A 23,564-nucleotide genomic window follows, 5' to 3' on the forward strand; every position below is an offset into this window, starting at 1 on the left:
GTTAAGTTGAGCATCAATAAATTCCTCTTATTTTTCACCTACTGGGACACAGGATTTTGTACAGATCTCAGGACACTGCCTCAAACCCTTTTCCTTCCTAGGAAAATGGGAGAATGATATTGGCAGGGGTTGAATTCCTACGCGCTATCGCAGCAACACAGGAGGCAATGCTAATGGTTTTGTCTGCTTGAGGCTGTTCTTAATGTATTATCTCTTGAAACAATTAGAACTAGTCACCAGTGTTGGGGTCAGTTGCTTTTAAATGAGGAAAATTGGAACTGGTATTGGAATTTCAGTTTGCTTCCTGAATTGACTGTCCTTACTGGGTCATTTTCAGAGGGTCTAGGTGGTTGTTGAGTCAATGGTTCAGTACTATCTATTCTGAGCAAACATCCTGTGTATGTCTTTGGAATTCAGAGTCAGGCAGTATAATGAAGTATATCCGCACTGTGTGTGTTGGAAAAGTATATTTCATTTTGTCTGTTCTAGATCAGAGGTTCCCAACCAGGGTTACTAGGACCCCTGGTGGTACTTGGCCTGGGTGATATGATTTTCTCAAATTTATGGGCGATTCACTAATATATATATATTTTTTTTTTTAAATCTACAAATGTTTTCTCTAACTAGGCCTTTCATTTGTTGTTCAATGAAAGGACAAATATACTGCATTTCAAACAGCCAGCAATAATCTAATGAATTCAGGGATTGGGAAATTATAGCTAGGCTAAATATAAGCCTTTCACAACCATAAGACCACTAATAATTTTATTATTATTATTATTTGGCGGCAGGTAGCCTAGTGGTTAGAGCATTGGACTAGTCACCGAGCAGTTGTAAGATCGAATCCCCCAGTTGACAAGGTAAAACAATCTGTCATTCTACCCCTGAACAAGGCAGTTAACCCCCTGTTCTTAGGCCGTCATTGAAAAAAATAATTTGTTCTTAACTGACTTGCCTAGTTAAATAAAGGTAAAATAAAAAACAAAATGATCTGCTTTTTTGCAATTGTCACTGATCTGTCTTTGAAGTCTGAAAATGCAATTTTTGTTACAAATTTAACCAGAGCCATGCATAATGCACATTTACTTCTTGTAGCAGTCATTATAGAAATGTAACACAGGTCCATAAACAATCTCTCAAGCACGGCATGCTAGTGAGTAGCCAGCTAATCTTTATTGGAGTCTTCATATTTTAAGTTTAGACAAATTTGCTAGCTAACAAGGCAGAACAGTTTCATTGTTATGAACACACCCTTCAGTCCGTGTCCACCTGTGTGAACTGTAGTGACGCTTCTTGCACTGAGATGCAGTGCCTTACACCGCCGTGTGTGTTAACTATTTAACTGTACATGAATGCTTAAAAGGTCGCAATTTTGTTTTATATTGGTTATTGGTATTGTTTTTTTTTTGGCAAGGGAAATATCAGGTATCGGCCAAAAATGTCATATCGGTGCATCACTAGTTTTTGGGTATACTGGTTAGAGAACCTGATTTGACAGCTTGGCCAACACTTGGATATTCAAATTAGCTCCCACATAGTGGGGCCCTGGGGCAGACTGCCCAAACTCTGCTGCACCAAGTGAACTAGCATGGATGGATTCAGGAAGCACAATGGAACTACTAGGGCACTTTACTACAACAGCAATACATGCAGACTGATTATTTCACAAGCGTGAGTCATTTCTATTCTTTTCTATTCACTAAATTCCTGATATTTCTTTCTCTATTTTTGTCACTATATTCCTAGCTAAGTTAGCCGCCATAGGTAACGTTAGAATGCTAGCTAATAGAATTGACTGGCGAGATACAGGTAACTGCCAAAATAAAGGAAACACTTCAGTAAATGAGGGATACAAAGTATATTGAAAGCAGGTGCTTCCACGCAGGTGTTTCCTGAGTTAATTAAGCAATTAATATCCCAACATGCTTAGGGTCATGTATAAAAATGCCCAGTTGCTCATTATTTTGGCTACCATGGCTAGAAGAATAGATTTCATTGATTTTGAGAAAGGTGTTGTAATAGAGCATAGGTGGTTAAAAGGGTATGTGTGTCTGTCACCTGATCTCAAACCCAATTGAACACTTATGGGAGATTCTAGAGCAGCGTCTGAAACACCATTTTCCACCACCATCAACAAAACATCAAATGATTGAATTTCTTATGGAAGAATGGTGACGCATCCCTCAAAAAGAGTTTCAGACTGGTAGAATCTATGCCAAGACGCATTGAAGCTGTTCTGGAGGCTTGTGGTGGCCCAATGCCCGATTTAAGACACCATGTTGGTGTTTTCTTTATTTTGGCAGTTACCTGTAGTTGTTGCGTAGGCTTTGTCATTTTTTGCTAAAACCAGCTGTGAATGGCTTGTCTTGCTAGCTTGTGTGCAGTTGAGTGTGCACTACTGAGCTCATGGGGTTTTCTAATATAAGCAAAAGTCCGCCCTCTCTCCTCTGATCTGGAAACCGATAAGTGGTCAACACGTGTGTCAATTTATTGGTAGGCAAACAGAAGTGTTATCCCCCCCTCGATAGCCACCTTTCATCGATGATACTCGTGTATCCTACCGCGAAAATGTTTTGAAATCTGCCACACCCCCTTCGAATCAGGTTTTGTTGGAGGAGAAAACATACACACGTGTAAAAACAATATGCTTCTAATTGTTTTTATCTCTACTAAACAAAAATATAAACACAACATGTAAAGTGATGGTCCCATGTTTCATGAGCTGAAATTAAGATCCCAGAAGTTTTTCATATGCACAAAAAGCATATTTCTCTCAAATTTTGTGCACAAGTTTGTTTACATCCCTGTTTGTGAGCCTTTCTCCTTTGCCAAGATAATCCACCCACCTGACAGCTGTGGCATAGCAAGAAGCTGATTAAACAGCATGGTCATTACACAGGTGCACCTTGTGCTGGGGACAATAAACGGACCCTCTAAAACGTGCAGTTTTGTCACACAACACAATGCCACAGATATCTCAAGTTTTGAGGGAGCGTGCATTGGCATGCTGACTGCAGGAATGTCCACCAGAGCTGTTGACAGATAATTTAGCGTTCATTTCTCTACCATAAGCCGCCTCCAACATCGATATAGAGAATTTTGGCAATACGTCCAACTGGTCTCACAACAGCAGACCACGTATAACCATGCCAGCCCACGACATCCACAACCGTCTTTTTCATCTGCGGGACTGTCTGAGACCAGCCACCCGGACAGCTGATGAAAAGGAGGATTATTTCTGTCTGTAAGAAAGCCCTTTTGTTGTGAAAATATTTCTGGGCCTGGCTCCCCAGTAGGTGGGCCTATGCCCTCCCTGGCCTAACGATGGTTGTGCTCCTGCCCAGTCATGCGAATCCCATAGTCCTGCAACAATTTTTTTTCAGTTGAATGATTTCCTTACATGACCTGTAATTGTTGTAGGTTGCGTTACATTTTATATACAATGAACAAAAATATATTGTACAATTAACTTAAATTGTTTTGAGTACTTTACTTTTTTTTTTTAATCCACCCCTGTAAACGTCATTTGCCTAATGATGCATTAGTGGAGAAGGACTGTGTCATTTCCAACAAGCGCATTTTCATCCAATGTTCACTCTCCTCGCCGACTCTCCTCGATTAACTTTGACCTTTTTCAGGTGGCGAGAGAGGGCGGCGGAGGAGAAGAGAGCGCAGGAGGTGAGCAAATCTGATTGATAAAAGGCCCATGTCTCCCCAAGACTCGAAGGATCCTTCTCCCCACCGGAGAATTTACATACAGTCCTGTCTCGGGCCAAATAGGATGTCATTATCCAAGCAAATGTCTTTTAATAAAAAAAAAAAACAGTTTGTTTCAAAAACAAGTTTGAAATGAGGTTTTACTGAGTGTTTTTTCTCAAATGTACGCTTTGGCCACTACTACAAATACAGGACAAGCCAACATTATTTAGGTATGAGCAAACCGAATAAACCGAAATTAAAATGAGATTTTCACTGGACAGTTACCCTGTAAGGGTGGCGAAGTGAATAGCTGCACATCTTAATTTCACTGACAGCTCACTAAGGAAGTGGATTGACAGGAAAACCAGAGTCTTTTTTTCAGACATCCTCCTGTCAGCCCTGTGACTTTCAACAGGTCAGGGAACAAACACATCTTTCAAAAATGGTCAATCAGAGAAACCCAATTGGGCAGGGAGGAGGAGCCGGGTGAAGTCATCCCATTAGAAGGCAAGATTGAATGGTCCTTGACCCCTTCTCTATCTTATTCACAGCCAGGATCAATATGTGCTTACCTTAACAGCTTCTGTTATTAATAATATACACTGTGTCTGAGATGCAGACGCTGCAGGGATTACACAGCAGCCGGGGTCAATAGGTTGAAGAAATGATGCGGCAGTGGTTTAATATCGGGGCTGCCGAGTGAGCTTTGGGCTACAGTCAGAGCACAGCGGGGGGAGGATCTCTCCACTCGAGGCCTGTAGGGCCTCAATTAGCTCCATCTGATACACACTGGCTGGAATTTGTTTAACGTGTCAGTTTTCTCTCTTTCCTTGCAATCAATGAATTGTGGTTGAAATTTAGTCTTAGGGTTTTGGAAATAAGGTGAACTGTGTAGCAGTGCTTTGAGAGCATTTATTTACTTAGATTACTCTAGATTCTGTTAGTTCAAAAATAGGTAATTGTGTAATGTTATAATGTGCTAGCCTATGCCTACAGTGCCTCGCAAAAGCATTCACAACCTGTAATTGAAATCGATCTTTATTTAGATTTCATGTAATGGACATACACAATATAGTCCAAATTGGTGAAGTGAAATGAAAAAAAAATAACACAAATAAAAAACGGAAAACTGGTGCATGCATAAGTATTCACCTCCTTTGCTATGAAGCCCCTAAATAAGATCTGGTGCCACCATTAACCTTCAGAAGTCACATCATTAGTCAAATAAAGTCCACCTGTGTGCAATCTAAGTGTCACATGATCTCAATATATATATATATATATATCACACACACACACACACCTGTTCTGACAGGCCCCAGAGTCTGCAACACCACTAAGCAAGGGGCATCATCAAGCAAGCGGTGCTATGAAGACCAAGGAGCTCTCCAAACGGGTCAGGGACAAAGTTGTGGAGAAGTACAGATCAGGGTTGGGTTATAAAAAAAAATATCCCAAACTTTGAACATCCCACGGAGCACCATTTAAATCCATTATTAATAAATGGAAAGAATATGGCACCTCAACAAAACTGCCAAGATGGGGCCGCCCACCAAAACTCACGGACCAGGCAAGGAGGGCATTAATCAGAGCGGCAACAAAGAGACCAACAATGACCCTGAAGGAGCTGCAAAGCTCCACAGTGGAGATTGGAGTATCTGTCCATAGGACCACTCTAAGCCATACACTCCACAGAGCTGGGCTTTATGGAATTGGCCAGAAAAAAATAAGCAAACATGTTTGGTGTTTGCCAAAAGGCATGTGGGAGACTCCCCAAACATATGGAAGAAGGTACTCTGGTCAGTTGAGACTAAAATGGAGCATTTTGGCCATCAACGAAAACGCTATAACTGGCGCAAACCCAACACCTCCTGTCACCCCGAGAACACCATCTCCACAGTGAAGCATGGTGGTGGCAGCATCATGCTGTGGAGATGTTTTTAATCGGCAGGGACTGGGAAACTGGTCAGAATTGAAGGAATGGTGGATGGAGCTAAATACAGGGAAATTCTTGAGGGGAAATCTGTTTCAGTCTTCCAGAGATTTGAGACTTAGGTTCACCTTCCAGCAGGACAATGACCCTAAGCATACTGCTAAAGCAACACTTGAATGGTTTAAGGGGAAACATTTAATTGTCTTGGAATGGCCTAGTCAAAGCCCAGACCTCAATCCAATTGAGAAACTGTGGTCTGACTGAAAGATTGCTGTACACCAGCGGAACCCATCCAACTTGAAGGAGCTGGAGCAGTTTTGCCTTGAAGAATGGGCAAAAATCCCAGTAGCTAGATGTGCCAAGTTTATAGAGACTAGAGGTCGACCGATTTTAAGATTTTTCAACGTCGATACCGATTTTATTGGAGGAAAAAAAGCCGATACCTATAAATCGTCCAATTTGTAATTTAGAAAAAGTAATTTATTTGTTATAATGACAATTACAACAATACTGAATGAACACTTATTTTAACTTAATATAATCAATAAAATCAATTTAGCCTCAAATCAATAATGAAATGTGTTCAATTTTGTTTAAATAATGCAAAAACAAAGTGTTGGAGAAGAAAGTAAAAGTGCAATATGTGCCATGTAAGAAAGCTAACGTTTAAGTTCCCTGCTCAGAACATGAGAACATATGAAAGCTGGTGGTTCCTTTTAGCATGAGTCTTCAATATACCCAGGTAAGAAGTTTTAGGTTGTAGTTATTGTTGTAGGAATTATAGGACTATTTCTCTCTGTACGATTTGTATTTCATATACCTTTGACTATTGGATGTTCTTATAGGCACTTTATTATTTCCAGTGTAACAGTATAGCTTCCATCCCTCTCTTCACCGCTACCAGGGCTCGAACCAGGAACACATCGACAACCGCCACCCTCGAAGTAGCATTACCCATGCTGAGCAAGGGGAACAAGTATTCCATTGAATCCCTGAGCTGACGAGGTAAAAATCTGTTGTGCTTCCCCTGAACAAGGCAATTAACCCACTAGGACGTCATTGAAAATGTGTTCTTAACCGACTTGCCTCGTTAAATGATTTTGCCGAATGAAGTCGGCAAAATCCGTGTCCAAAAATACAGATTTCCGATTGTTATGAAAACTTGAAATTGGCCCTAATTAATCGGCCATTCCAATTTAATCGGTCAACCTCTAGTAGAGACATACCCTAAGAGACTTGCAGCTGTAATTGCTGCAAAAGGTGGCTCTACAACATATTGACTTTCGGGAGGTGAATAGTTTTTTTGTCTAATTTCTTGTTTGTTTCACAATAAAAAAATATTTAGCATCTTCAAAGTGGTAGGCATGTTGTTTAAATCAAATGATACAAACCCCTCAAAAATAAATTTTTTAATTCCAGGTTGTAAGGCAACTAAATAGGAAAAATGCCAAGGGGCTGAATACTTTCGCAAGCCACTGTATATCACCTCTCATAGGCTCCCAATTGCCTCAGTCATTGGCATGTAGTAGAGGGACCGGGACATTTTGAAATTATGTACCTTTAGGCTGTAGTCAAGGTGTGTGTTAACATGAGTAGCAGGTTGTTTTAATGACATGTTACCTCGGAAGTGCCTCTGTATTCCTCCAGTAGTAAAATAGGTCTTCTGCTCGGAAAGACCATGAAAGCATTGAAAATTTTCTTACCTGAATCGCCAGCAGTTCAATCGCAACGACTCCCTCTCATACACATTCAGAAAGTCATTAGCAGCTTGACTGCCTATTGAGTGCGTTTGAATCCTCACTGTTTTGTTCTTCATGAGCATTTAAGAATGGCGGCCCAGCTGTTTTCTCAACTTCCTCCTAGCAGCATGTTTAGGGTAAGAGTGGGTGTAACTAATTACATTCTTGTGCAGACCTGACCCATCTTCCCTATGCTATCTATGGGATAAACCTCAGCATTTCCTCGCTGGGGACACAGAGGGGCTAGAGGGCAGTAAAATTCTCTAATTTAACATGATCATCTCAATGCAGCCCTGAAATGTGATGTTCTGGTGTGCAGTGCACTAAGCTGTACGTAGCCTAACAGTAAGTAGCTCAGTGTGCAGTGATGCACCCCTGTGCTGGAGCCATGATACCTGTCTCTCTGCTCCAGTACTACTAGGTTATATGAACTGATGGTTATATATACACTGCTCAAAAAAATAAAGGGAACACTTAAACAACACAATGTAATTCCAAGTCAATCACACTTCTGTGAAATCAAACTGTCCACTTAGGAAGCAACACTGATTGACAATACATTTCACATACGGTTGTGCAAATGGAATAGACAACAGGTGGAAATTATAGGCATTTAGCAAGACATCCCCAATAAAGGAGTGGTTCTGCAGGTGGGGACCACAGACCACTTCTCAGTTCCTATGCTTCCTGGCTGATGTTTTGGTCACTTTTGAATGCTGGCGGTGCTTTCACTCTAGTGGTAGCATGAGACGGAGTTTACAACCCACACAAGTGGCTCAGGTAGTGCAGCTCATCCAGGATGGTACATCAATGCGAGCTGTGGCAAGAAGGTTTGTTGTGTCTGTCAGCGTAGTGTCCAGAGCATGGAGGCGCTACCGGGAGACAAGCCAGTACATCAGGAGACGTGGAGGAGGCCGTTGGAGGGCAACAACCCAGCAGCAGGACCGCTACCTCCACCTTTGTGCAAGGAGGAGCAGGAGGAGCACTGCCAGAGCCCTGCAAAATGACCTCCAGCAGGCCACAAATGTGCATGTGTCTGCTCAAACGGTCAGAAAAAGACTCCATGAGGGTGGAGTACAGTCAATAACACAAAAGAAAATAAAAATAGAATCCATGTACAGTGTGTGCAAATGTAGGGAGGTAGGAAATAAATAAATAAATAGGAAAATAATTACAACTTAGCATTAATACTGGAGTGATATAAAGTTGAAGTTTACATACACCTTACATACATTTAAAATCAGTTTTTCACAATTCCTGCCAGAAAAAAATCCCTGTTTTTAGGTCAGTTAGGATCACCACTTTATTTTAAGAATGTGAAATAGAATGATTTCTTTCAGCTTTAATTTCTTTCATCACATTCCTAGTGGGTCAGAAGTTTACATACACTCAATTAGTATTTGGTAGCATTGTCTTTTAAACAATTTAAACTTGGGTCAAACATTTTGTGTAGCCTTCCGCAAGCTTCCCACAATAAGTTGGGTGAATTTTGGCCCATTCCTCCTGACAGAGCTGGTGTAACTGACTCAGGTTTGTTGGCCTCCTTGCTCGCACACGCTTTTACAGTTCTGCCCACAAATTTTCTATAGGATTGAGGTCAGGGCTTTGTGATGGCAACTCCAATACGTTTACTTTGTTATCCTTAAGCCATTTTGCCACAACTTTGGAAGTATTGTCCATTTGGAAGACCCATTTGCGAACAAGCTTTAACTTCCTGACATGTCTTGATGTTGCTTCAATATATCCACATAATTTTCCTACCTCATGAAGCCATCTATTTTGTGAAGTGCACCAGTCCCTCCTGCAGCAATGCACCCCCACAACATGATGCTACCACCCCTGTGCTTCACGGTTGGGATGGTGTTCTCCCCCTTTTTCCTCCAAACATAACGATGGTCATTATGTCCAAACAGCTTTATTTTTGTTTCATCAGACCAGAGGACATTTCTCCAAAAAGTACGATCTTTGTCCCCATGTGCAGTTGCAAACCGAAGTCTGGCTTTTTTATGGCGGTTTTGGAGCAGTGGCTTCTTCCTTGCTGAGCAGCCTTTCAGATTATGTCGATATAGGACTCGTTTTACTGTGGATATAGATACTTTTGTACCTGTTTCCTCCAGCATCTTCACAAGGTCCTTTGCTGTTGTTCTGGGATTCATTTGTGCTTTTCGGACCAAAATACATTCATCTCTAGGAGGCAGAACGGGTCTCCTTCCTGAGCGGTATGACGGCTGCATGGTCCCATGGTGTTTATACTTGCGTAGTATTGTTTGTACAGATGAACGTGGTACCTTCAGGCGTTTGGAAAATGCTTCCAAGGATGAACCAGACTTGTGATGGTCTACAATTTGTTTTCTGAGGTCTTGGCTGATTTGTTGTTTTTCTCATGATGTCAAGCAAAGAGGCACCGAGTTTGAAGGTAGGCCTTGAAATACATCCACAGGTACACCTTCGATAGGCTAATTGACGTCATTTGAATCAATTAGAAGCCTCTAAAGCCATGACATAATTTTCTGGAATTTTCCAAGCTGTTTAATGGCACAGTCAACTTAGTGTATGTAAACATCTGACCCACTGGAATTGTGATACATTGAATTCTAAGTTAAAAAACATGTCTCTAAACAATTGTTGGAAAACTTACTTGTGTCACGACAAAGTAGATGTCCTAACCAACTTGCCAAAACTATAGTTTGTTAAAACTACCCATCCCAGATCCGGTAGATTTGTCATCACCAACCGCTGAATAGCATAGCGCAACAGTCAAATAATATTACTATATTTTGAAACACAGCTTAGCCTTTTGTTAATCACCCTGTCGTCTCAGATTTAGAAATAATGCTTTGCAGCGAAAGCAATGCAAGAGTTTGTAAGTTTATCGATAGCCCAGCATAGCATTACGTACACTTAGCATCAGGAAGCTTGGTCACAAATCAGAAAAGCAATCAAATTAACCGTTTACCTTTGATCTTCGGATGTTTTCAGTCACGAGACTCCCAGTTAGACAGCAAATGTTCCTTTTGTTCCATAAAGATATTTTTTATATCCAAATACCTCCGTTTGGTGCGTTATGCCCAGGAATCCACCGGAAATAGTGGTCACGACAACGCAGACAAAAATTCCAAATTATATCCATAATGTCAACAGAAACATGGCAAACGTTTTTTTATAATCAATCCTCAAGGTGTTTTTCAAATATCTATTCGATAATATATCAACCGGGACAGTTGGCTTTTCACTTGGACCGGGAGGAACAATGGCCGCCTCTCTCTTTTGTGCAAGAATCACTCAGAGCCCCCACCTGACCACTTACATAATGTGGTCGTTCACCCTCATTCTTCAAAATAAAGGCCTGAAACTATGTCTAAAGGCTGTAGACACCTTAGGGAACCCATAAAGGAATCTGGTTGATACCCCTTTCAATGGTCAATAGGGATGCATAGAAACACAGATTTCAAAATAAGAGTCACTTCCTGATTGGATTTTTCTCAGGCTTTCGCCTGCAATATCTGTTCTGTTATACAATATTTTTACAGTTTTGGAAACTTTTTAGAGTTTTCTATCCTAATTATATGCATATTCTAGCATCTGGTCCTGAGAAATAGGCTGTTTACTTTGGGAATGTTATTTTTCCAAACATAAAAATAGTGCCCCCTAGCTTCAAGAGGTTATTAACACAAAATTTGTGGAGTGGTTGAAAAACGAGTTTTCATGACTCCAATCTAACTGTATGTAAACTTCCGACTTCAACGGTATGTGCATATGATGATGTGCAAGTAGAGATACTGGGGAGCAAGAGAGTAATTCATAATATGTGGATGAGGTAGCCGGGTGTGCTATTTACAGATATGTTGTGTACAGGTACAGTGATCGGTAAGCTGCTCTGACAGTTTATGCTTAGTTAGAGAGCGAGATACAAGTCTCCAGCGTCAGATTTTTGCAATTTGTTCCAGTCATTGGCAGCAGAGAATTGGAAGGAAAGGCAGCCAAAGGAAGTGTTGGCTTTGGGGATGACCAGTGCAATATACCTGTGGTGGGTGTTGCTATCCAGTGCTGAGTAGTGTGTTGGGGGCTATTTTCTAAATGACATCGCCGAAGTCGAGGATCGGTAGGATAGTCAGTTTTACGAGGGTGTGTTTTGCGGCATGAGTGAAGGAGGCTTTATTTGCGAAATAGGAAGCCGATTCTAGATTTCATTTTGGATTGGAGATGCTTGATGTGAGTCTGGAAGAAGAGTTTACAGTCTAACCAGACTCCTAGTTATTTGTACTTGTCCACATATTCTAGATCAGAACCGTCCAGAGTAGTGATGCTAGTCAGGCAGGAGGTTGTAGGCAGCATTCTGTTGAAGATCATGTACTTAGTTTTACTAGCATTTAAAAGCAGTTGGAGTCCACGGAAGGAGTGTTGTATGGCGTTGAAGCTCGTTTCAAGGTTTGTTAGGACAGTGTCCAAAGAGGAGCCAGATGTATACAGAATGGTGTCGTCTGCGTAAAGGATCAGAGAATCACCAGCAGCAAGAGCGACATACATCATTGATGTATACAGAGAAGAGAGTCGGCCCGAGAATTGAGCCCTGTGGCACCCCCAGAGACTGCCAGAGGTCCGGACAACAGGCCCTCCGATTTGACACACTGGACTCGTCTGCAAAGTAGTTGGTGAACCAGGCGAGGCAGTCATTTGAGATGCCAAGGCTGTGAAATTAGCCTTGAAATGCTTAAAATGATCCATTATTGTAGATGTATCTGTGGTGACAGTGTTTCCTATAGTGTTTCCTAATGCAGTGTGCAGCTGGGAGGAGGTGCTCTTATTCTCCATGGGCTTTACAGTGTCCCAAAACTTTTTGGAATTAGTGCTACAGGAAGCAAATATCTGTTAGAAAAAGCTAGCCTTAGCTTTCCAAACTGACTGAACATATTGGTTACCGCCTTCCCTGAAGCGTTGCATATCGCGGGGGCTATTCGCTGCTAATGCAGAATGCCACAGGATGTTTTTGTGCAGTCTAGTCTGGGATGAACCAAGGGCTGTATCTCTTCTTAGTTCTACATTTTTTTGAATGGGGCATGAGATGGAGAGGAAAGCACTTTTGAAGAGCAAATCAAATCAAATCAAATTTTATTTGTCACATACACATGGTTAGCAGATGTTAATGCGAGTGTAGCGAAATGCTTGTGCTTCTAGTTCCGACAATGCAGTAATAACCAACAAGTAATCTAACTAACAATTCCAAATCTACTGTTTTATACACAGTGTAAGGGGGATAAAGAATATGTACATAAGGATATATGAATGAGTGATGGTACAGAGCAGCATAGGCAAGATACAGCAGCTGATATCGAGTACAGTACATACATATGAGATGAGTATGTAAACAAAGTGGCATAATTAAAGTGGCTAGTAACATTATATAAGGTAGCATTGTTTATATATTTACATCAATTCCCATTATTAAAGTGGCTGGAGTTGAGTCAGTGTCAGTGTCAGTTTGTTGGCAGCAGCCACTCAATGTTAGTGGTGGCTGTTTAACAGTCTGATGGCCTTGAGATAGAAGCTGTTTTTCAGTCTCTCGGTCCCAGCTTTGATGCACCTGTACTGACCTCGCCTTCTGGATGATAGCGGGGTGAACAGGCAGTGGCACGGGTGGTTGAAGTCCTTGATGATCTTTATGGTCTTCCTGTAACATCGGGTGGTGTAGGTGTCCTGGAGGGCAGGTAGTTTGCCCCCGGTGATGCGTTGTGCAGACCTCACTACCCTCTGGAGAGCCTTACGGTTGTGGGCGGAGCAGTTGCCGTACCAGGCGGTGATACAGCCCGCCAGGATGCTCTCGATTGTGCATCTGTAGAAGTTTGAGTGCTTTTGGTGACAAGCCAAATTTCTTCAGCCTCCTGAGGTTGAAGAGGCGCTGCTGCGCCTTCTTCACGATGCTGTCTGTGTGAGTGGACCAATTCAGTTTGTCTGTGATGTCTATGCCGAGGAACTTAAAACTTGCTACCCTCTCCACAACAGTTCCATCGATGTGGATGGGGGGGGTGTTCCCTCTGCTGTTTCCTGAAGTCCACAATCATCTCCTTAGTTTTGTTGACGTTGAGTGTGAGGTTATTTTCCTGACACCACACTCCGAGGGCCCTCACCTCCTCCCTGTAGGCCGTCTCGTCGTTGTTGGTAATCAAGCCTACCACTGTTGTGTCGTCCGCAAACTTGATGATTGAGTTGGAGGCGTGCGTGGCCACGCAGTCGTGGGTGAACAAGGGAGTACAGGAGAGGGCTCAGAACGCACCCTTGTGGGGCCCCAGTGTTGAGGATCAGCGGGGAGGAGATGTTGTTGCCTACCCTCACCACCTGGGGGCGGCCCATCAGGAAGTCCAGTACCCAGTTGCACAGGACGGGGTCGAGACCCAGGGTCTCGAGCTTGATGACGAGCTTGGAGGGTACTACGGTGTTGAATGCCGAGCTGTAGTCGATGAACAGCATTCTCACATAGGTATTCCTCTTGTCCAGATGGGTTCGGGCAGTGTGCAGTGTGGTTGAGATTGCATCGTCTGTGGACCTATTTGGGCGGTAAGCAAATTGGAGTGGGTCTAGGGTGTCAGGTAGGGTGGAGGGGATATGGTCCTTGACTAGTCTCTCAAAGCACTTCATGATGACGGATGTGAGTGCTACGGGGCGGTAGTCGTTTAGCTCAGTTACCTTAGCTTTCTTGGGAACAGGAACAATGGTGGCCCTCCTTGAAGCATGTGGGAACAGCAGACTGGTATAGGGATTGATTGAATATGTCCGTAAACACACCGGCCAGCTGGTCTGCGCATGCTCTGAGGGCGCGGCTGGGGATGCCGTCTGGGCCTGCAGCCTTGCGAGGGTTAACACGTTTAAATGTCTTACTCACCTCGGCTGCAGTGAAGGAGAGACCGCATGTTTTCGTTGCAGGCCGTGTCAGTGGCACTGTATTGTCCTCAAAGCGGGCAAAAAGTTATTTAGTCTGCCTGGGAGCAAGACATCCTGGTCCGTGACTGGGCTGGATTTCTTCCTGTAGTCCGTGATTGACTGTAGACCCTGCCACATGCCTCTTGTGTCTGAGCCGTTGAATTGAGATTCTACTTTGTCTCTGTACTGGCGCTTAGCTTGTTTGATAGCCTTGCGGAGGGAATAGCTGCACTGTTTGTATTCAGTCATGTTACCAGACACCTTGCCCTGATTAAAAGCAGTGGTTCTCGCTTTCAGTTTCACACGAATGCTGCCATCAATCCACGGTTTCTGGTTAGGGAATGTTTTAATCGTTGCTATGGGAACGACATCTTCAACGCACGTTCTAATGAACTCGCACACCGAATCAGCGTATTCGTCAATATTGTTATCTGATGCAATACGAAACATATCCCAGTCCACGTGATGGAAGCAGTCTTGGAGTGTGGAGTCAGCTTGGTCGGACCAGCGTTGGACAGACCTCAGCGTGGGAGCCTCTTGTTTTAGTTTGTCTGTAGGCAGGGATCAACAAAATGGAGTCGTGGTCAGCTTTTCCGAAAAGGGGGCGGGGCAGGGCCTTATATGCGTCGCGGAAGTTAGAGTAACAATGATCCAGGGTCTTTCCACCCCTGGTTGCGCAATCGATATGCTGATAAAATTTAGGGAGTCTTGTTTTCAGATTAGCCTTGTTAAAATCCCCAGCTACAATGAATGCAGCCTCCGGATAAATCGTTTCCAGTTTGCAGAGAGTTAAATAAAGTTCGTTCAGAGCCATCGATGTGTCTGCTTGGGGGATATATACGGCTGTGATTATAATCGAAGAGAATTCTCTTGGTAGATAATGCGGTCTACATTTGATTGTGAGGAATTCTAAATCGGGTGAACAGAAGGATTTGAGTTCCTGTATGTTTTTTTCATCACACCATGTCACGTTGGCCATAAGGCATACGCCCCCGCCCCTCTTCTTACCAGAAAGATGTTTGTTTCTGTCGGCGCGATGCGTGGAGAAACCCGCTGGCTGCACCGCTTCGGATAGCGTTTCTCCAGTGAGCCATGTTTCCGTGAAGCAATTTAAAACATGCGAAAGCATACCATGCGATTATCTGAGAACAGTGCCCAGCAGACAAATCATTTCAAACAGTTACCAACCAAGTAGAGGAGTTACATTTTATCGCTATTTCTGACTTGTGTATCACTTACCTTTTGATCTTCATATGGTTGCGCTCACAAGACTCATTTACTCAATGAATGTTAGTTTTGTTCGATAAAGTCCCTCTTTATATCCAAAAACATCAGTTTTGTTCACATTTTGTTCAGTAATCCACAGGCTCAAAGTATCAGTAAACTTCATAGAAACATGTCAAACGATGTTTATTAGTCATAATAATCAATAATATTTCAACCGGACAAAAGCTTCGTCAATTTAAAAGAAAAAACAGAAAGGTGTGCCTCTGGGACACTGCAGTGTCCACTCATTCAGATTGGTCTTACTCCCTCATTTTTCAGATAACAAGCCTGAAACAATTTCTAAAGACTGTTGACATCTAGTGGAAGCCATAGGAAGTACAATTTGAGTCCTAAAGTCAATGGAATCCGTTTTAGCAGTCAATGGAAAACTACAAACATAAAATATATTTTTAAAAGATTTTTCTCAGGTTTTTACCTGCCTTATCAGTTCTTATACTCACATACTCACAGACATAATTTTAACAGTTTTGGAAACGTTAGATTGTTTTCTATCCTAATCTACCAATTATATGCATATCCTAGCTTCTGGGCCTGAGTAACAGGCAGTTTACTTTGGGCATGCTTTTCATCTGGAGGTGAATATAGTGCCCCCTACCCTAATGAAGTTAACATTACGAACTCTGAAGATAGTTTGGGGGCAATCAATTCACATATGGTGTCCAGGGCACAGCTGGGGACTGAGGGGTGTCTATAACAAGCGGCAACGGTGTGAGACTTGTTTCTGGAAAGGTGGATTTTTAAAAGAACCTCTAATTGTTTGGGCACAGACCTGGATAGTATGACAGAACTCTGCAGGCTATCTCTGCAGTAGATTGCAACTCCTCCCCCTTTGGCAGTTCTATCTTGTCGGAAAATGTTATAGTTATGGATGGAAATTTCAGGATTTTTGGTGGCCTTCCTAAGCCAGGATTCAGACACTGCTAGACATCTTGGTTGGCATAGTGTGCTAAAGCAGTGAATAAAACAAACTTAGAGAGGAGGCTTCTAATGTTAACATGCATGAAACCAATGATTTTACGGTTACAGAAGTCAACAAATGAGAGCGTCTGGTTAACCTCTACATCACCAGAGGAACAGAAAACGCCCAACCTGCAGACCCTGTGTATAACGTGTGGGCGAGCGGTTTACTGATTTCGGTGGGGGTATGGGCAGGCATAACTATGGACAATGAACACAATTGCGTTTTATCGATGGCAATTCGAATGCACAGAGCGAGCGTGACGAGATCCTAAGGCCCATTGTCGTGCCATTCATCCGCTGCCATCACCTCATGTTTCAGCATGATAATGCATGAAGAACTGCAGATATCATGAAGAACTGCAGAAGTTTTGCTACTGCTCTCCACTTTCTGTAGGACGATCGTGCCATGCTGACTCTCTCAGACTCTGAAAATGAATCGGATGATGAGGAAATTCCTGATTTAGGTAAAAACATTTTCAATGAACTAGACATTGTGGAGTCTTCTGAAATGGCGATCAACTATGCTGAATGGGTGTAGACAAAGAAGAGCTCTCCAGTACGTGTACCAAAACATTTAAGGGCCATTTTCTCAAAAGTGTGGTTAAAAGTTTATCGACTTTCAAAGCAGAATAACTTTTCCATTGTTCCTCAACTGGAGTGTGTGATATACCATTTTCTAGCTCTGAGTCTCTACTTTTATTCAACGTAAAAAAACACTCATATTTTGCTACATAGGTCCGGATCAAGCCGATCGGTCACAAATAGGATGTGGGAGCACTTCTGATTATGTGTGCTCAGTTCTAACTGATGAACAGAGGTCCTTGTTTGGATGGTGAAACTGTTTGCTTTGGACCTTCCAACTGAGAGGTCTGCACTCTGAGCAGACAGGGGTTACCCTTACCTCATTGACCTGTCAGTCAAATTATGTCTGAGTGCAGGTATTTTGCAAAACCCTGCTGATGGGCAGCAGTTACGACTAGGGGTGGGATGAGAAACGGCTGTGTCACGCTCCGAATTGTGACAGCCCTGGATGGCAACCCTCCGTAGATAAGTACTTGTAGAGCTCTCAAAGGTTAGAACGCCTTGCCAAACCCCAAGCATTTAGACTCCGTGCAGTCAGTGCACTGGAGCCAAGGGGGAGGGAGTTGCACTCCAGTCTTGTATGTATGTCTGTGCCAAGAGGAGGGGACGTGCCTCTGAAATGGCTGCGCTGTTTACAAATTTGTCTGGGATAATAGTATGGAATGAGCAGTGTTCCCACTTAACGGCTCAACTGCCCAAAACCGCTTGTGGACATTGTCGGTTATAATTCCCTCTGCCCCACAAGTCCCCTCTGCTAAACTACTACTGATGAGTAAATAGTTATTACAAGCTACATGCTCCTTAGCTCTTTGTAAACTGAGGCATGCAGCCAAACTGAAAATAAATGCTAATGAAGGTAAGGCACTCTGCAGCCCTGCTTTAATCAGTGTACCAGCATTGGAGAGATCTTGAGGAGGAGGGGAGTGGGGCAATGATGTTACCTTTAGGTTGAAAAACTGGAAGATTTTATTAAATTAGCTGTAAATTACAGATAAAGGGGAGTGAAAAAACAACATTTTTTTGAAGCAGCAGTACCAGATTAGAGAAACTAATCATTTCATCACAGTGCTCTATCTGGCTTCAATAAATCGTATACTGAAGAAGGGTGCATCTCATGTTCTCTGCAAGTCAGTCAGAACCGTATTCTCATGCTTCGCTCACACCGGGCCCATGTTCCCCACTGAAAGCCAAACAGAACTGAAAAAGGTTTATGTTCAGTTTCTGCAGATAAAGGCAATGTAGCAAATGTACCTGACTGAGGGGTCTGAGGAACTGAATCCAGATACAACAACACTTTATTCAGTGTTTTCAAGAAGTACGTAGAGTAGCCAGCCAAATTGAAAAAGTGGCCAGCCATGTGCCCCCTGGCCAGGTTTGAATATTGTTGCAGAAAAAGCTCTATTTCGGTGGCCACTGGTGCATTCTAATGCCTTGATTCCATCTGGAAATTCCAATCAAATCTTATTAGTCACTTGCGCCGAATACAGCAGGTGTAGACCTAACAGTGAAATGCCTACTTATTAGCCCCTTACCAACAATACAGTTCAAAAAAAGAAATAAGAATAAGAAATAAAAGTAACAAGTAATTTGAAGAGCAGCAGTATAATAACAATAGTGAGACTATATGCAGGGGGTACCGATACAGAGTCAATGTGCGGGGGTACTGGTTAGTCGAGGTAATTGAGGTAATGTGTACATGTTAGTAGAGTTATTAAAGTAACTATGCATAGATGATAACAGAGTAGCAGCGGTGTAAAAGAGTGGGGAGGGGCAAGTTAGTAAAGGAAACCCTTTGGTTTACTTATCCCGATGCGATACAATGGACATGATTTATGAATGGCAAGGGGGGATAGAGGAAACCCCCAACTTAATTGGTCTATAATCAAAAGCCTAACTGTCAAATGTGCCTGACTTTATAAATCATCCGTACTGTATATATCTACAGAAATAAGACAGATCCTGTTTAGTGTTTGTTTAATAGCCTACTGATTCGGTGAGCACCAAGCCTCACTCAACCACAACATGTCAAATGATAAACAATTTCACAAATGTAACAGTTTTTAATCTTGCTTTGCTGTAATAAAGGCTTTACACTTTCCCCCCTTAGAACAGGCTCTGATATTATTCATAATTTATTTCGAGTTTACACTGTTCCAAACTGTCAAAAATAAAATGTATAATAATAGTAACGCTCCTTTTTCTTGATATCCTTTGTATTGTTATTATTACTATTATTATTATGATCATAATTAATGTCATTATCATTAGTAGGTTTAATATAGCAGCCTTGTATAACCAGCATCAAGCTGTAGGCCTAAGAGCGCATGCTGTTGAGTCTTAATACCGTCACTTACTTAGGCCTATATTTCAATCATTACAGTACTGTATCCTATATACTGTATCTATCAATCAATCATTAATTCGTTCATGTCATCACACAGCATACGAATCATTCATGATTTGAAATGCAATCAAGCATTTTAGTTTCCATTTTGGAAATTGCATTCACAAATTAATGTGACTGTTTTTAGTCTTTGCTGTAAAAAAAGCTTTCCAAAAAACCTAAACTTTACAACGGACTCTCTGGTATGCTTATAATTTATTTAGTGTTTACATTGTTCCAAATGGTCATATTAATGATATTGTGATCTATACAGCACCTATTTGGCACATATAGTATGCATGCAGCTCCTTACCTTATTTTTCTTGATCTCACAACTAATCAAATTTATTCCACACATCTGACTTCCTCTTTACAACCAGTAAACATTCCCCCGTTTTTGAGTTTCACGTCCTCTGCATCCATTTTTCTGTTACGGTGTACGGAAGATTGTTTTAACCAATTTATTGATGTGATTATGATATGCTTTAGTTTAGGCCCTATTGACTACGTGCATGTGATTCATACGTGTGCCATGTAAAGAGAGCAAGGTTTGAGGCAATAGTATTAAATGAGGGATTTTGGTAACCAAACTTTTCAATAAAATGCCTGTAATTATGTTGCAGCTTCAGCAACACAGACAGCGCGATCAACACTGTTCTGTTGTGGTCGCTGCAGCAGGGTGTGAGAGTGAGACAACGGGTGCTAGTCACACATTCACTCGCTGTTTTAACGCAGCGCAGCAAGTTTGAGCCGGCTCAGCACAATCGAATCATTTGCGGTCGGACTCTAGTCATTTGGTGTCTTAATTATTTCATCAAAGAGTGCTCTTAAGCATTAGACGAGCTCAGTGCCTATATTTGATTAAAACACATAGGATTTGTCTATATATGGAAACATATACTTTTAAAAACAACAAATGACTCTCGGTCTACCAATCATTTTTTGTTGTTGTAATGGACAGCCCAAATTAGGTTGTGTATTTTGACTCATCGTTACCACATTACATGGGAAGTGCAAATTCATGACCACCATGCTCTCCTCCTTTATAAAGAAGTAAGCCCACTGTGCAGTAGGACTGCTCTCGTGTCTCTACATTCGTCTTTTACAGACACCCATCAGAGCAGTGCAATACTGATAAAAGCATGTCTTTTGTAGCACTCAGTCTTTCATTGCTGACTTCTCTCTCCTCTCTACCAAGGGTTTTATGTAATTGGAAAGATAAAATAAAAGATGCTAAAGGGTGCTTATTCCTATGGGAATGCTAAATGAATTATGTCATTACCACTCTGTGGGCCTATTCTGTAATCATAATCACCCCCATTGGGATTATTTTGGACATATTTGACGAGTGAAATCTCACGCTTTGCCTCTGCATTTCCCTGTCATCATTTGCTTTGTGACTAATAGGCGCCTATCCTATCAATAGATTGCTAGAAGATCATTCTAGCGGGAGAGGGCTCGACTGAATATCGTATTGAAACTTCTAAATGAAAATTAGCCTAGTTAATATGAATTGGAAAATGTAACCGGCTGATTTAGCCGACAGCCGTCACTAATGGTGCAGTAGGACTGCTCTCATGTCTCTGCCTTCATCTTTTACAGACACCCATCAGAGCAGTGCAATACTGATAAAAGCATCTGTCTTTTGTAGCACTCTGTCTTTCATTGCTGACTTCTCTCCTCTCTACTAAGGGCTTTATGTAATTGGAAAGATAAAATAAAAGATGCTGAAGGGTGCTTCTTCCTACGAGAATGCTAAATGAATTATGTCATTACCACTCTGTGGGCCTATTCTGTAATCATAACCACCCCTTCTGGTTGGGACATTGTCCTTAAGCTTTCTAATGTGTGTCAATATTAACATAGGCTAGCTGTTGGTGTAATGGCACGTTGAGTATGAAAGTCTATCTTTTTCAATAACCACCTGGCACCTAGAACATTATTCAGTTCTGGTTGGGTTATCAAGTCCAGGCCTGTCCTCCAGGCTTAACCACACATGATACGGTCAGTTGTTTTCAAAGCATTCATGTTTTTTTTTACACAGTTGCCCACTGTCACTGGCTGTCAGATCTAGACTTTTCCACCACTGGACTGTTGTACAGGCATACAGACTAGAGGTCGACCGATTTTAATTGGAATGGCCGATTTGAATTAGGGCCGATTTCAATCGGAAATCTGTATTTTTGCACACTGATAAAAAAAAAAAAAAAAAAAAAATTTTTTTTTTTTTTTTTTACACCATTTAATCTTTATTTAACTAAGCAGGTCTTAAGAACACATTCTTATTTTCAATGACGGCCTAAGAAACGGTGGGTTAACTGCCTAGTTCAGGGGCAGAACGACAGATTTTCACCTTGTCAGCTCGGGGGATCCAATCTTTGAACCTTACAGTTAACTATTCCAACGCAATAACAACCTGCCTCTCATTGCAGGAGACTGCCTGTTATGCGAATGCAGTAAGCCAGGATTTTGCCAGCAGCTCTTCGGTGTGCGTCAAGCATTGCGCTGTTTATGACTTCATGCCTATCAACTCCCGAGAGTTGAGGCTGGTGTAACGAAGTGAAATGAATAGCTAGTTAGCGTGCGCTAATAGCGTTTCAAACGTCACTCGCTCTGAGCCTTGGAGTGGTTGTTCCCCATGGGTAACGCTGCTTCAAGGGTGGCTGTTATGTTCCTGGTTCGAGCCCAGGGAGGAGTGAGGAGAGGGACGGAAGCTATACTGTTACACTGGCAATACTAAAGTGCCTATAAGAACATCCAATAGTCAAAAGGTATATGAAATACAAATGGTATAGAGGGAAATAGTCCAATTATAACTTCAACCTAAAACTTCTTACCTGGGAATATTGAAGACTCATGTTAAAAGGAACCACCAGCTTTCATATGTTCTCATGTTCTAAGCAAGGAACTTAAACGTTAGCTTTCTTACATGGCACATATTGCACTTTTACTTTCTTCTCCAACACTTTGTTTTTGCATTATTTAAACCAAATTTAATATGTTTCATTATTGATTTTATCGATGTATTATATTAAGTTAAAATAAGTATTCATTCAGTATTGTTGTAATTGTCATTACAAATAAATAAAAAAATTGTCTGATTTAATCGGTATCGGCTTTTTTGGTCCTCCAATAACGGCATTGAAAAATCATAATCGGTCGACCTCTAATACAGACTAATGAGAACAATGCACTCCTGCTCTTCCCTCCTGACAGAGAAACCCAATCGGAGGAAGTGAGTTTCAGAGCTGCTGCTTATAGGAGCTGACGACATGTCTTTCAAGTGATTATTTCCACATGGGGCTCCTTTTTGATTCTAGATAAAGTTGCAAGGGTCCAATCAATAGTTTTGTATTACTCTCCTGATCGTCGGAGTTTAGTCACTTAAAGTCTCATCCTCTTAACATTGACTGCAGTTTGTATTCCTGCGCTCTTCTTTCACCCAAATGCTAAGCCCATAGGAAAATCAATTTGCAGTATACTCTGCTCGATGTGGTTCTTTTGTGCATATCTGTGAGAGGGGGGAAGAGTTCTTCTCAAAAAGCCTGAGGCTGACAAACTTTCTTATTCACTGGATAGGCCTAGTGCTTCTTTGTTTAGTCGACAGGAATAACACTCATTTTTATCCACAGATAAAAAAAAAATTAAAAAAAACTTGCTCTTTTGAATCAGTATCTGTGATGGACTCACTTTTCTAATCCGTTTGCTTTCAACGCTAGTTGTGTTTACAAAACACCAAGATTAATTGTTCTTGCTATCCCAGGAACAGACCTAACAGTGCAACATTGCAAGTCTATTGTTGCGTCTCTCTACTCAACCTTGAACATGATGTACTGTTCCTGGGTTAGCTAGGAGTTGCAAAAGGAATCTGTCAGCAAGCCCCGAATCCTAGGTGATGAAACGCATCACAGCAGCTGCTTGAAAATATTGCAATTAACATGATAGCCTTGCTAATGAAATTATCATTGACCGTGTTGTAATGTATTATGTTCAACCAGAGAATATTAGTCCTACAGTTACAAATAACAACAACTCCATTCAGAATATTAAGTTGACTGTTGGTTGT

At 41.8% G+C, this 23,564-nt stretch overlaps 1 protein-coding gene across 5 annotated transcripts in view; it reads left to right on the top strand.

Annotated features, from left to right (window-relative positions):
• Positions 1 to 23,564, top strand: part of LOC112254357 (bifunctional heparan sulfate N-deacetylase/N-sulfotransferase 2) — a 191,991-nt gene that overhangs the window by 3,308 nt on the left and 165,119 nt on the right. The window contains exon 2 of one of the 5 annotated variants that reach the window (XM_024426858.2): positions 3,639 to 3,678. The exons of the other annotated variants lie outside the window; for them this stretch is intronic. The gene's annotated coding sequence lies outside the window, so the exon portion shown is untranslated. The remainder of the gene's footprint in view (positions 1 to 3,638; positions 3,679 to 23,564) is intronic. 5 annotated transcript variants of the gene reach the window in all.

Source organism: Oncorhynchus tshawytscha, linkage group LG01, assembly GCF_018296145.1.
Source record: "Oncorhynchus tshawytscha isolate Ot180627B linkage group LG01, Otsh_v2.0, whole genome shotgun sequence".
Taxonomy (NCBI): Eukaryota; Metazoa; Chordata; class Actinopteri; order Salmoniformes; family Salmonidae; genus Oncorhynchus; species Oncorhynchus tshawytscha.